Below are 14,504 nucleotides of genomic sequence, written 5' to 3' on the forward strand. Positions count from 1 at the left end.
AATAATCAATTTTAACATGCATATAAAAATGAGCAAATAATTACATTACAAATGAATTCAAGTTCATACTGAAAAAGTTGGGCATCTTTATAATTCACCCAGTCTAGAGATTCCAAGTTGATTAAATGGAAGGGGGAAGGTGGAAGGGAATCTACCTGATAGAATATTAAGTATGGTATTTGAACAGTTCAGTCACTTGAATTAGAAATTGATGAATTCCTGATGACTTTATGCTTCACGGGCGAATGTGGGGAACAAGGCGGAGACTGATTTTCCATCTGTATTGGTTTCCTGGCCTTGTGGTGAAATGATATTTTCTTGCCTGTTGCCTCACATGTTGGCGGATGGGAGTTTGTTACAAATATTAAAATAACGGCACCTGTATTGAGCAGGTCGCTTCCTCTCTGCTGTGACACATTGATCTGTTGTGCAATCAATAAACACGATGTTGAATGAAATCCTCGATCACTTTTCATTATTTTTGCAAAGTCACCCCATTCGTTTGGTTGCGCCCCCACCCAGTGTCAGCAAACAAAAACAAGCCAAAGTGCCCCCCCTTTTTAAAGGGGCGCAACTAATAGAAGTCTAAATCATTAAAAAAATAAGCAAACTTATCAACTTAAATAATAATAATCACATAAAGGCGTCCTGGGCCAATATTTGTCCTTCAATCAACATCACTAAAGAAACAGATGATCTGGTCATTATCACGTTGCTGTTGGTGGGAGCTTGCTGTGCGCAAATTGACTGCCGCGTTTCCCACATTACAACAGTGACCGCACTTCAACAAAAGTGCTTCATTGGTTGTAAAGCACTTTGGGAAGTCCTGAGGTCGTGAAAGGCGCTTTAGAAATGCAAGATCTTGCTTTCTTTTACTACACATTCCAGTCCCACTGGCTATGGAAAGCCTCAAGTGTAACCGGTGGACTCCGTGCCAGGGCCACCCGGGCACGGACAAGATTGCCGAAGAGGGGCGGGCAGAGCCAGTTGGTTCGTGTTGCTCTAATTCTAATTTTCAGCTCCTGTAATGGCAACGGGTACAGCTCGACACTTGACCGAACCTTTCTTTGCAATCTTCACACTCACCGCACCGCACCCGCCCCAATCGCCTGGTGCTCCACTCCACTCCCAGACACCCAGTATCTTTCCTTCCTGGCTGTAACTAAAGGTCTGAGTCTCTCACCAAACCCTTCCAAGTTGTGAATTTTTAAAATCTTTCCAGATGATTTGTGAAATGAGAAAGCCTGTCTGACTGTGACGAGTGTCTCACCTCCTGACTCCCCAAAGCCTTTCCACCATCTACAAGGCACAAGTCAGGAGTATGATGGAATACTCTCCACTTGCCTGGATGAGTGCAGCTCCAACAACACTCAAGAAGCTCGACACCATTCAGGATAAAGCAGCCCGCTTGATTGGCACTCCATCCACCACCTTCAACATTCACTCCCTCCACCACCGGCGCACTGTGGCTGCAGTGTGTACCATCTACAAGATGCACTGCAGCAACTCGCCAAAGCTCCTTCAACAGCACCTTCCAAACCCGCGACCTCTACCACTTAGAAGGACAAGGGCAGCAGACGCATGGGAACATCACCACCTACAAGTTCCCCTCCAAGCCACACACCATCCTGACTTGGACCTGTATCGCCGTTCCTTCACTGTCGCTGGGCCAAAATCCTGGAACTCCCTTCCTAACAGCATTGTGGGTGTACCTACACCATATGGACTGCAGCGGTTCAAGAAGGCGGCTCACCACCATCTTCTCAAGGGCAATTAGGGATGGGCACTAAATGCAGGCCTAGCCAGCGACGCCCACATCCCATCAATGAATTAAAAAAAAAACAGTGATTCTTGAGTAATAAAAACCAGACAATGCTGGAAATGCTCAGCAGGCCAGGCAGCATCTGCGGAGAGAGAAACAGTCAATGTTTCAGGTCGATGTCAGAACTGGAAAAAGTTAGAGATGTAACAGGTTTTAAGCAAGTGCAGAAGCAGGGAAAGTGGAGGAGGGGAGGAAAGAACAAAAGGGAAGGTCTGTGATAGGATGGAAGGCAGGAGAGAGTAAATAACAAAAGGGATGATTGTACAAAGCAAAAGGAGATGGTAATGGGACAAGTAAAGAAACAAAAGATGGGTCAAGAAGAGGTGTAAATACGAATAGCAGAATCATAGGCCCCGATTTTCTCCCAGCCGTCGGGCGGGTTTTCAGGCAGGCAGGGGCCGAAAATTGCAGAAATAGGGGGTCGCGACCCCCCCCCGCCCGATTCCCCGCCCCGCCCGACTTTCGCCCCCGTGTTTCAGTGGGACCCGAATCAGTCCCACCCGCCGCAGGCGGGAATGGTCGGCGGGAGCCTAATGATCAATTATTAGCATGTTTAATCCTATTTTCAGGGTCCCTTGCAACTTTCAGCCTTTCCCCACGTAAATAAAACATGCCTGGTGGGAACACTGCTGATGAAACCTGGCGTGAACAGAGTTGGCTTGCATGTTTTCAGCTGCAGGTCAATCAGGACTGAAGAGATTTAAACAGGCAGCATTTGCAGGCTGCAGGACCTTGTTGCTGAAGGCTTGGGGCAACTTTTTGAAGGCTTAGGCACAGCTGTGGAAGGTTGGAGCTTCACACACTTCTCCAGTGTAAGCTCCTGGGAAGCCCCTCTCACCACCCTAACTCAGCGCCTCCTCAACAGAGGCATCTGCCAGAAGCATGGGAGGCCTTTTGTTCCTTCCCTTCCTGGCATTAGAAGATCTCCAACAGCAGAGGAGGCTGGAGCAACTCCAGCAACAACAGCAGCACCAGCAGGAGCGGCAGGCTGCAGCTCAGCCACCTGGGGCAGCACAGGCCAAAAGGGGCCAGCGCATGGAAGGCCGTCGGCGCAGGAGACACCCCCCAAACAGGGTCTACAGACACAGGGTCAGCTACCTCAACATGACTGAGCAGCAGTGCCAGAGGTGGCTCCGACTTTCGCGAGAGGTTGTGACTGACATCTGCGCAATGCTGCAGCAAGACCTGGAGCCCAGAGCACCAGGTCGACACTCCTTACCAGTGGCCATCAAAGTCACCACCGCACCCAACTTTTATGCCTCAGGCTCCTTCCAGGGATCAGCAGCAGACATCAGCGGCATCTCCCAGGCGGCCACACACACTTGCATCACGCAGGTAACCGATGCACTCTTTGCCCTCGCGCACAATCACATCCATTTCACCAGGAATCGCGCAAGTGTGACGGCGCGAGCGCTTGGATTAGCTCAGCTGGCAGACTTTCCAAGGGTGCAGGGCGTCATTGACTGCACACATGTGGCCCTTAGGGCACCCCACCGCAATCCAGGAGTTTTTGTCAACCACAAGGGCTTCCACTCCCTTAACGTTCAGCTGGTGTGTGACCACAAGAAGGTGATTTTGCATGTTTGTGCCAGGTTCCCTGGCAGCTGCCATGACTCCTTCATACTGCACCAGTCTACTGTGCCTCCGCTATTCAGTCCGCCAAACGAACTTCAAGGATGGCTACTTGGAGACAAGGGATATCCCCTGCGCTCTTGGCTAATGACGCCGTTGAGGAGAGCAGCCAGCGAAGCTGAGGAGCGCTACAACTCCAGCCACATTACCACCAGATGCATTATCGAGCAAACCATCGGATTGCTGAAGATGCGCTTCAGATGCCTCGATAGATCAGGTGGAGCCCTACAGTACTCATCAGCCAGGGTCTCCAAAATCGTCGTGGTATGCTGTGTACTTCACAACATGGCACAGCGTCGTGGCTTGCCGATTCCGCAGAACCAAGAGGCTCCTCACAGAGCCGCCTCGGATGAGGATGATGCTGAGGAGGAGAAGAAGGAGGAGGAGGAGGAGGACGGAAACGAGCATCCTGCAGAGGCCCGCCAACCAACGGCACCAGTGCGCGAGAACATTGCTGGGCAGAATGCAAGGAACGCACTCATCCTGGGCAGATTTGCGTAGCCTGGTACATCAAACACTGCAGCCTCACTGCTTCTTAACTGACCATGGACAGTGGCCCATGCCTACACTTTCCTACCTATTTGACCAGCTTGCTGACATCTGCAAGTTATCCTAAGCCTCTATGTGATATCCCCATTCGCCAAATGACAGACGCCATAACTGCAGCAGCTGCCACCAGATTTTTTATGTACAGGAAAATGATGGCATTAAAACTATTTACAAGACTGGATGGTGGAATAGTTGTGTGAATGTGAGCATAGAGAAAAACGGAATGGGTAAGGGTGCATGGATGTGACTGTGAAGTGGGATGTGGAGGAAGAGATTGCTGAAGCTGAGTGCTGTTGGGGAAAGGCAATGGGGATCAGGTTGAGGGTGATGGAAACTTCGTACTTGCTTTCCCTGTGCGGTGAAGGTCATGGAAGCGCTTCCTGCACTGCATCCAGGTGAGACGGGTGACTCCCAGAGAGTTTACCTCTGCTGCCACCTCCATCCAGGCAGCCCTGGACTCTTTGGGAGGCCTCTTCCTCCCTGAGCGAGGGTAGAGGACCTCCCTGTGGGCCCTTACCCCATCCACCAAGGTCTGCAGTGATGTCTCGTTGAATTTGGCCGCAGCTCGGCCTCTGCCACTGGCAGCAGCTGGTGCAGGCTCCTCTGCCACTGTGCAAGAGTGGTTGAGAAGCCTGCAAAGGTGGAGAAGCTTGCTGGACACTTTAAAAGCAACACGAATGATGACATCATACTGTGGGGCTTTCTGACTGGAAATGGACAATTAGCAAGGCTGCCCACACGCTGGAACTTAATTGGCCACTTGAGGGAAAATTGCATCCAGCTGGCTGACCCATTTTTTTTCGGGTCGGTACCCCACATTCGGGGAACCCAAACATTTCCCGCACGATCCAGAAAATCGGGCCCATAGACTCATAGAAAGGTTACAGAACAGAAGGAGACCATTCAGTCCATCGAGCCTGTGCTGGCTCTCTGCGAGAGTACTTCAGCTAGTCCCACTCCCCTGCCCTTTCCCCGTAGCCCTCTAAGTTTGTTTTCCTTTAGGTACTTATCCAATTCTCTTTTGAATGTTACTATTGAACCTACTTCCACCACCCTTTCAGGCAGTGCATTCCAGATCCTAACCACTCGCTGTGTAAAAAAAGTTTTCCCTCATGTCGCCTTTGATTCTTTTGCCAATCACCTTAAATCTGTGTCCTCTGGTTCTCGACCCTACCACCAATAGGAACAATTTCTCTTTATCTGCTCTGTCTAGACCCCTCATGATTTTGAACACCTCTATCAAATCTCCTCTCAACCTTCTCTGCTCTAAGGAGAACAATCCCAGCTTCTCTAGTCTATCCACGTAACTGAAGTCCCTCATCCCAGGAACCATTCTTGTAAATCTTTTCTGCACCCTCTCTAAGGCCTTCACACCCTTCCTGAAGTGTGGTGCCCAGAATTGGACACAATACTCCAGCTGAGGCCAAACCAGAGCTTTCTAAAGGTTCATCATAACTTCCTTGCTTTTGTACTCTATGCCTCTATATATGGAGCCCTGTATCCTGTATGCTTTTTTAACCGCTTTCTCAACCTGTCCTGCCACCTTCAACAATTTGTGCACATATACCCCCAGGTCTCTCTGTTCATGCACCCCCTTTAGGATTGTACCCTTTAGTTTATAGTGCCTCTCCTCGTCCTTCCTACCAAAATGTATCACTTCACACTTTTCTGCGTTAAATTTCATCTGCCACCTGTCCGCCCATTTCACCAGCTATGTCTTCTTGAAGTCTATCACTGTCCTTTTCACTGTTCACTATACTTCCAAGTTTTGAGTCATCTGCAAATTTTGAAATTGTGCCCTGTACACCCAAGTCCAAGTCATTAATATATATCAAGAAAAGCAGTGGTCCTAGAACAAACCCCTGAGGAACACACGGACTGAGGAATACCTTTGTTTCCTGGCACTTAGCCAGTTCCGTATCTGCTGCCACTGTCCTTTTATTCCATGGGCTTCAACTTTGCTGGCAAGCTTATTATGTGGCACTTTATCAAACACCTTTTGGAAGTCCATGTACACCACATCAACTGCATTGCCCTCATCAACCCTCTCTGTTACCTCATCAAAAAACTCAATCAAGTTAATTAAACACAATTTGCCTTTAACAAATCCGTGCTGGATTTCCTTAATTACTCCACACCTGTCCAAGTGACTGTTAACTTTACCTCTGATTATCGTTTCTAAAAACTTCCCCACTACCGAGGTCAAATTGTAGTTGCTGGGCTTATCTTTACACCCTTTTTTGAACAATGGTGTAACATTTGCAATTCTCCAGTCCCCTGTATCTAAGGAGGATTGGAACATTATGGCCAGTACCTTCGCGATTTCCTCCTTAACCTCCCTCAGCATCCTAGGATGCATCCCAACCGGTCCTGGTGACTTATCAACTTTAAGTACAGACAGCCTTTCTAGTACCTCCTCTTTATCAATTTTTATCTCATCCAGTATCTCCACTACCTCCTCTTTCACTATGACTTTGGCAGCATCTTCTTCCTTGGTGAAGACAGGTGCAAAGTACTCATTTAGTACCTCAGCAATGCCCTCTGCCTCCATGCGTAGGGTCTCCTTTTTGGTCTCTAATCTCCCCCACCCCTCCTCTTACTACCTGTTTATTATTTATATGCCTATAGAAGACTTTTGAGTCCCACTCCCCCACTCTTTCCCCATATCCCTGCAATTTTTCTCCAAGTATTTATCAAATTCCCTTTTGAAGGCTGCTATTGAATCTGTATCCACCGCCCTATCAGGCAGCGCATTCCAAATCCTAACCACTCGTTGCGTAAAAATGTTTTTCTTCATGTCGCCTCTGGTTCTTTTGCCAATCACCTTAAATCTGTGCCCTCTGGTTTTCGACCCTTCAGCCACCAGACACAAGAGTGTTTTTTTGTTGTGTAAGTAGTGATATTTCCATTACATAATTAATGATTAAATCTTTATGAATTACTTTACCTGAGTAGTTCGGAGTCCAGTATTCACTTGAAGAATACTGCCATTTTTAGCAACCTCAGCTTGCATTTCTTTTCCAACACATAGGAATATTGGCGTACGATTGTGGGACTACACCAGGGGCCAAGAGTTCCTGCTTTGGCCGCATCGGCGATCTGGGCGTAAATTGTGCTCAAAATTGCGCCCGTTTTGAGAAGTGTGTTTTTTCCTCAAGTTTCCGCTCAAACTCATTTGCATATCAACACGCGTCACACCTGCCATGAACCAGGGCCATTGGGCAGCGTTTTAGAACTTCTTTTTTTAAATGTTTGCATTAAATAATATTTAAGAGCGGTAACCTGGTGCAGTTTGATTAGTACAACTGAAAATGGGTTTATCACAAAAAATAAGCGTTGTCAATCACCACCTGTGAGTAACCCGATTTTAAATAACTAAAAATGACTTCTAAAAAACTATACAGAAGCATTTACTTGCTTCATTGGTGTAGAGTAATCAGTTTCTTAGTAAATTTAAAAAAAAATAATATTTAAAAGCTTTTAAAGGTGCTTTTTAGTGCCCTTGTGCCTAAAAAAAAGACTTACTTTTAAGAGCCTCCTTGAAGACTCGCAAACAGGTGCAATTAGCGGAAACTCCGCACGGTGATTAATTTGATCGGGGGCGCGGCCAGTTTTGTGGGCAGGGGCCGGCTTTCCAGCGCGACTTTTTTTAAACCAGCGCAAAAGATGGCGGAAACTCGATTTGCGGCGGCCGTAATTTGCGCCTGAAATTCCGCGATCTTTTGCGCCGGTCACACCGATTTCAGGCGCATTGCACTGAAGAAACCAGCGCAACCGAGCGGAAACTCCTGCTGCAGATGTTTGATACGTACAGCGTGGAAAGTTTCGCAGTAGCTATTATAACAACTTCTTTTTATGTCAGCTTGGTAACACTCTTGCCTCTGAATCAGAAGGCTTTGTGTTGAAGCCCCACCGTGGAATTGAGAATGAATCCGGGCCGACACTCCCGTGCAGTACTGAGGGAGTGCTGCACTGTAAGCGACGCCGTCTTTCAGACGTGACGGTAAACTGAAGCCCTGTCTGCCTTCTCAGGTGGACTAAAAGATCCCGTGACGGTATTTTGAAGAGTCGAGAGATCTCCTGGTGCCTCGGCCACCATTCCTACCTCAACCAACATCAGCAAAACAGAGTCTCTTGGTCATTCATTCATTTGTTTTTTGTCTGTGCACAAAATTGGCTGCGGCGTTTACTTACATAACAACACTGACTACACTTCAAAAGTAATCCCTTGGTTGTAGAGCACTTGGGACATCTTGAGGACATGGTAAGTTGCTTCGCAAATGCAAGATTTATCTTTCTTAAATACATTTGGGCCTGTTTAGTGATTATCAAAACACTGGTGATCAATGCTGGAAAGTTGAACTCCGTGCTTATTTTTGCACCCACTGTCAGTGTCAAGTGTGCCTTTGCCAAGTAGAGCACAGTCACAGCTGTAGATGTGAAACTCCTTCGCTTCCACCCCACCAAAGAGTCATAGGGCTCGATTTTCCAAGCCCCGAGGAGGCGGACACGGAGGCGGGACAGCAGGTAAAATCGGAGAAATTGGAGGCGGGTGGCAAACCCGCCCCCATCCCGCCTACGTGCCCTTTTGCCAGGAGGCGGGAGGATGTGCAGCTTCGGGTCCCGTCTCCTGGAGGCGGGAAAGGCTTTTAATCCTTTTAACTGCCTGGTAACAGGTAGTTAACAGGCAGAAAAAGGGATTAGTGCCATTTTACCTTCACAGGTGAAGACTTCCTGACCACGGAGAACCCCGCCGGGTTGGAGGAGATGTGGAGAAGTTCTGCGGCACCTGGGAGTAAGGTGTAGAGGTGAGTGATGGGTGCAAGTGTGGAGTGGTAAGTACGCAAGGTGAGTGATAAGTTTAAAAAGGTGTTCACTTACCTTTTTTTACTTCTATAGCCTTTAGCCTTTAGCCGTGCTGGATCGGGAGAGCGGACATCCACCTTGTCAATTTCAGGTAATGGCTGGTGGACATCTGAAATTTACTTTTTTACAATGTTTTTTCAGTCCTCACAACAAAAACTAATCAAACTAAAGAGAATGTCAGTGTTTGACAACTTCACAGAGCTGTCAAACGCTGTCATTTCTTCTTTCAAGAAGTCTTGACAGATAGCACGTCTGACGTTGACGTGCTCTGTCAGTGACTTCCTCCCTAATTGGCCTGCTGAGCCCACAGGGCGGGCTTAACAAGCTCAATCAGGGGCAAATCCCTCTGAGTGGTCAGGCGAGGATGGAGGCGGGACATGGACACGACAAGCAGCAGTCCCACCTCCAAGTCGCCTCCATTGACCAAATCCAGCCCTTAATCTCAGAAGAATATCCCCTGCTGCATCAATGCAACATTCCCTCCCCAACATTCTCACGGCCTCTCTAGATGAGATTGCCAATTTAACGTTGATTAATGTCTCGTGTTGCAGTGTGCCCCTTTCTTTGAGTGTTCCACTATCTCGCTGAACTCTGCTAGCCAAAACAAACACAGGGATGGATTCCTGAGACCCCCCTCCCATTTTTCTGTTGTTTTCTGTTATAGGAACATGGAGGAGGCCATTCAGCCCCTTGAGCCCGTTCCGCCATTCAATGAGATCATGGCTGATCTGTGACCTAACTCCATATACCCGCCTTTGGCCCATATCCCCTAATGCCTTTGGTTAACAAAAGTCTATCAATCTCAGATTTAAAATTAACAATTGATCTAGCATCAACTGTTGTTTGCAGAAGAGAGTTCCAAACTTCTCCCACCCTTTGTGTGTAGAAGTGTTTCTTAACTTCACTCCTGAAAGGCCTGGCTCTAATTTTTAGACTATGCCCCCTAGTTCTAGACTCCCCAACCAGCGGAAATAGTTTCTATCTACCCTATCTGTTCCCCTTAATGGCCCAGTAATTCCGTTCCAAACGCGTGAGTACGGTCGGGGTACTCACGCGTCTGGCCGGAGGAAATGCCGGTTTTCAGCATGCACAGCGCATGCGGGGAAAACCGGCATTTCCTGCCCTCTGAACGAAGGGGTTCAGAGGCACAGCGCGTGCGACTGCACAGGCAGCGTGTGCGCAGTAAAATTCGCCGGTTTCATTCATGCTTTCAGTGAGGTTAAGTCCTTACAACTTACACATGAAAAAAGCATGCGTACAGTTGCTCCAGAGGCTGCGGTGGAAGATATATTTTTATCGTGGAGCTTCTGAAAGGATATTTTTGTTTGGGAAAGGGAGGAAAGTTATTTTAATAAATGCTGAGGTAAGTTTTAAAGTTTAATTTTTTTTTTTTAAACGGGTTTTCAGTACTGTAGGTAGAAGGAGCAATTGTGGCTGTGTGAATTGAATTTGCTGTGTTTATTAATGTGAAAATGACTCCAACATTTTTAAGAAAGAAACTTTTCATCAGTAATATATTCTTTTAAGTAATTATGTATGTATGTGCGTATATATTCCTTTACGTATATGTATGTATGTATATATTCCTTTACTTATGTGTATGAATGTATGTATTTAATTATGATTTTCCAATAAGTTACTTTCTCTGAAAGTCATAATTAAATACATACATTCATACACATAAGTAAAGGAATACATACATACATACATATACGCAAAGGAATATATACAGACATACATACATAATTACTTAAAAGAATATATTACTGATGAAAAGTTTCTTTCTTAAAAATGTTGGAGTCATTTTCACATTTAATAAACACAGCAAATTCAATTCACATAGCCACAATTGCTCCTTCTACCTACAGTACTGAAAACCTGTTTTAAAAAACAAAAATAAACTTTAAAACTTACCTCCGCATTTCTTAAAATAACTTTCCTCCCTTTCCCAAACAAAAATATTGCCTTTCAGAAGCTCCACGATAAAATATATCATCCTCCGCAGCCTCTGGAGCAACTGTACTCATGCTTTTTTCATGTGTAAGTTGTAAGGACTTAACCTCACTGAAAGCATGAATGAAACCAGCGAATTTTACTGCGCATGCGCTGCCTGTGCAGTCGCACGCGTTCTGCCTCTGAACCCCTTCGTTCAGAGGACAGGAAATGCCGGTTTTCCCCGCATGCACTGTGCATGCTGAAAACTGGCATTTCATCCGGCCAGACGCGTAAGTACCCCGACCATACTCACGCGTTTGGAACGGAATTACTGGGCCATTGGAAAATCATCTCGGGCTGTGAAATTGATCAGGCGGGTATGATGTATTACCAAGACGATAACGCGTTTCTCTTGCCATAGGCCGGGGTGATTTTCTAGCCAGTCACTTCATTAAAATTACTTTAACAACTCTTTCCATTTCTTCCTTGCAAGGACATCTATGTAAGCAGGAGGCCTGTGAGCGAGAAAAATGTCCGGGAACTGCTAGTAGCCAACACCTTCACGAGCTAGTGGCGCCTTGTACCTCCCCCTCCCCCGCAAGGCAAAGAAAGGAGCAGACACAATTTAAAGTGAAGCAGTGAACTTTTATTGCATCATAAAACAGTTTTCAGGGTCAGTTTTGATGTAGATAGTTTATAACTTTAAAATGTTAACTAGCTATTTCCTGCTTTTCAAACATTTGTAAACATGAATAGTTCAGAAAAAAATGTGTTAACATTTTAAAGTGACTTTTTCTGTTTTCTTAGTGCAATAAAGACATTCAAGGTGGAAACTAGCTATGTTCTAATTTTCAAATAGTTGTTGTAAAAATACTTTGGCTCCAATAAAAGTTGCTAATTTTTTTCAAACTGACTACAGGCTGCACTGTTTAAAGGAAAAGGTTACATATCCTTTCAGTCACAAATAAACATTTCAATGAAAACAGCAAACACAACATTTTACATGTCAATAAAATGAAAAATTTAACAATTGCACGATTTGCCCCCTTGCATCTGCGACTGAGGGTCCAAGGAGGTGCATTGCGCAAGAGGTCATCGTCGTACGTATCCTCACACTGTTCCCTTTCGGGAACTGTATGAAGTGGTGGAAGGATTTCTGGCCACGTTAACGCTCCTTCCGTGACCATAACCATCTTCATACCAGCCATTAGGGTGGTTAGTCCTATGGCGCAAGGGTTTTACAGGCTCCCACAACCCATCTGAGGGGGGGGGGCCACCCACACCCGCGGACGCAAGTATCCCGCTGGATATCCACCCAGAATTTATAGTTGGAGCTCCGACTCCACTTGCCGGGACTGTCTGGAGCGGGGTTCGAAACCCTACTCCTTCTGGCCCAGCGGCGGGGATGCTTACTGCTACGCAAAAGGCCCACTCTGCACAAAAGGTGACACCCATACGTTTCCTGCGCCTTTTCCCTCCCCGTGACTGGAGCCCTATGTTGCCACTTGAAAGACCAAGCTATCATCTGTCCTTTTTGCGGTGCCTTAGACTTCTCATTACCAATGATGAGCAGGCGCTGCGCCTCCACCTCGTTGAGGAGATTGCTGAGGTCACCATCAGTTCAATTGTGAGTTCTTTTAATGCCGTGAATTGTGCTCATTCCAGCCATTTCACGTTGCTAATCGGAGTGGGCCTTTGGCGTAGCGGTAGCATCCCCACCGCTGGGCCACACGGCGTAGGGTTTTGAACCCCGCTCCAGACAGTCCCGGCAAGTGGAGTCGGAGCTCCGGCTCTAAATTCTGGGTTGACATCCAGTGGGATATTTGCGTCCGTGGGTGGGTGTGGGTGGCCCCCCCCCCTCGTATAGGTTGTGGGAGCCCGTAAAACCCTCCCGCCATAGGACTAACCACCCTAATGGTTGGTTCAAAGATGGTTACGGTCACGGAATGAGCGTTAATCACGGCCATAAATCCTTCCACCACTTCATACAGTTCCCCAAAGGGAACAGTGTGAAGACACGTACGACGACGACGACGTTGCTAATTAAATAAATGGAATGAAAAAAATGCTTTCAGGGCTTTTAAAAGTCTTTAAATTGCTTTAATTCTGTTTAAAACTACTTCAGATTCTTCAAAATAATGTAAACGTTTTTAAAAGTTTATAAAAGTTGCCAAAAGCTTCTTAAAAATACCAAAAACCTATTTAAAATGCTGCTCTACATGTAAAAATGCTTTGCAGCTTGTGAGAAACATTGGGGGCGTGTCCTATTAAACTGAGACCTCAAGGGGCGTGTCTCACTTGCACTGTGCGCTCCAGGCTTCGCGCTGGCTGCACTCCTGGGCGGCGTGACGTCAGACGCTGCCCGGGAGTCATCATTTTAAAACAGGAATTCCAGGCGTCCCTGAAGATCAACGGCCGGCGCGTTGCGTAAGTGCACATCGGGGGCTTGCACGCGCGGCAAGCCCCCGATCCTAATTTCTGCCCCATTATCTTGAAAATTTCGATCAAATTACCCCTTAACCTTCTAAATTCCAGTTTGTGTAATCTCTCCTCGTAATTTAACCCTTGGAGTCCAGATGTTATGCTACTAAAATGACAAGTGTGACTAGTTCTGAACATTGAGCCAGTGATGCTGCTGAATATTTAGTGCTCAATGTAGCAATTTTTCATCAGTTACCCCAAACCTACAATTTTCTGCTCCGGGCTGAATCAGAAACTGGCCAACTCTCTCTTCGAATGTTTCAGCTGAGCCAGGGGGTTTTCCAACCCTCCGGGACTGGCCTGGAGTCTCCAGGAATGACATCTCTTTTTCATTTGTTCATGGGATGTGGGCGTCGCTGGCAAGGCCTGACATTTATTGCCCATTCCCTAGTTGCCCCTTGAGAAGGCGGTGGTGGTGAACCGTCTTCTTGAACCACTGCAGTCCGCCTGGTGAAGGTGCTCCCACAGCGCTGTAATTAATCTCCGGAACACTGCAGCGAGTAACACCCAGGAGAGAAATCATGTGGTCATTGAAAAAAATGGTCTGTTTTCTTTTTCATTTATTAGTTATAAAAATATTGGCGATTGGGGAAAAAGGGTGGTTTGACTGGACGGGGTGGCTGGAGGAGGTCATGTGATAAAATCTCCAGGACTATGTCCAACCAGAGTTGGCAACCCAGCGTAAGCCAGTACTTGTCTTGCCAAGTGTTAATCTGTTCCTTAAGGATGCAAGGGTGAAGGAATTATCCATTATGTTTCGCTGCTGTGTTTTTATAGTTTATATTCACACCCTCATGACTCTCGCTGTGGCTCAGTGGGCAGCACCCTCGCCTCTTAGTCAGAAGGTTGTGGGTTCAAGTCCCACTCCATGAGACTTGAGCACAAAAATCCAGGCTGACACACCCAGTGCAGTGCTGAGGGAGCGTTGCATTGTCGGAGGTGCCGTCTTTCAGATGAGACGTTAAACCAAGGCTCTGTCTGCTCTCTCAGGTGGACGTAAAAGATCCTACGGCACTACTTTGAAGAAGAGCAGGGGAGTTATCCCCGTGTCCTGGGGCCAATATTTATCCCTCAATCAACATAACAAAAACAGATTAGCTGGTCATTATCACATTGCAACATGACTACACTTCAAAAAGTACTTCATTGGCTGTAAAGCGCTTTGGGATGTCCTGAGGTCGTGAAAGGTGCTATAGAAATGCAAGTCTTTCTTTCTTTC

General features: G+C 46.7%; 1 protein-coding gene across 2 annotated transcripts in view; it reads left to right on the plus strand.

Moving 5' to 3' along the window:
• Positions 1 to 11,628, plus strand: part of stpg2 (sperm-tail PG-rich repeat containing 2) — a 587,893-nt gene extending 576,265 nt beyond the window's left edge. For both annotated transcript variants that reach the window (XR_015080793.1, XM_086006436.1), the window contains one exon: positions 11,298 to 11,628. The gene's annotated coding sequence lies outside the window, so the exon portion shown is untranslated. The remainder of the gene's footprint in view (positions 1 to 11,297) is intronic.
• Positions 11,629 to 14,504: the final 2,876 nt, after the last annotated feature.

The sequence above is a fragment of the Somniosus microcephalus genome, chromosome 2 (assembly GCF_052327205.1).
Source record: "Somniosus microcephalus isolate GS21.2 chromosome 2, FLI_Smic_1.0, whole genome shotgun sequence".
Taxonomy (NCBI): domain Eukaryota; kingdom Metazoa; phylum Chordata; class Chondrichthyes; order Squaliformes; family Somniosidae; genus Somniosus; species Somniosus microcephalus.